Source organism: Camelina sativa, chromosome 7 (genome assembly GCF_000633955.1).
Source record: "Camelina sativa cultivar DH55 chromosome 7, Cs, whole genome shotgun sequence".
Classification (NCBI taxonomy): domain Eukaryota; kingdom Viridiplantae; phylum Streptophyta; class Magnoliopsida; order Brassicales; family Brassicaceae; genus Camelina; species Camelina sativa.
Window position 1 is genome coordinate 19,031,423 of NC_025691.1, and position 806 is coordinate 19,032,228.

Below are 806 nucleotides of genomic sequence, written 5' to 3' on the forward strand. Positions count from 1 at the left end.
TAGTTTTACTCATATTCTACATTAGTAAAATAAAAATCGATTCAGTTTGAAAACTTTAATTAGTAATAGTGAACTTTATAAGATTTTCTCTATTGACAAAAAAAAAAAAAAAAAAAAAANCTCTGTTTGGTTTGGACAGACTTTTGAAGCAGAATGTAGGGTCACCTCAACCGGAGGAACTAATCCATATTAGTAAATAGTAACGACCGAACCAATCCATATTAGTAGTAATCTATTTTTTTTTTTTTACTTCAGTAGTAATCTATTTAGATTGTGTATTGTTAATTAAAAACATATAATACTTTATATATATATATATATATATATATATATATATATTTTCTACAATATCTTTTGTCCGTCTTCCTCTAGCTATCAACCTTTATAGCACACAAGAGAGCACACCCACTAATGAACCAAAGGGCTTAAGTGAAGAAAGGAAAAAAGAAGATTCTGTTTTTGTTACCTGTTTCTCTCTTCAATCTAATGTTTCCTTCTCTAGACACCAATGGCTATGACCTCTTTGATCCCTTCAGTCCCCATCAAGCAACCATGCTTCCTTCTTTCACTACTCACATTCAAAGCCCTAGTTCTCACCATCACTTTCCTTTGCCTTCATTTCCTTTCTCTCCAGATTTTCTTGATAATGTTGATGAATCGTTCTTGTTAAGCCAATTCTTGTTACAGGAGCAAGATGCAGCAGCAAATGTTTTTGAATCTCCAAGAAAAGTTTGCAAGAAGCTTGAGAAAAAGAAGAAGAATGAGGAGTGCGTTGAGGACACCACCTCAGAAACGGTTCCACGGAG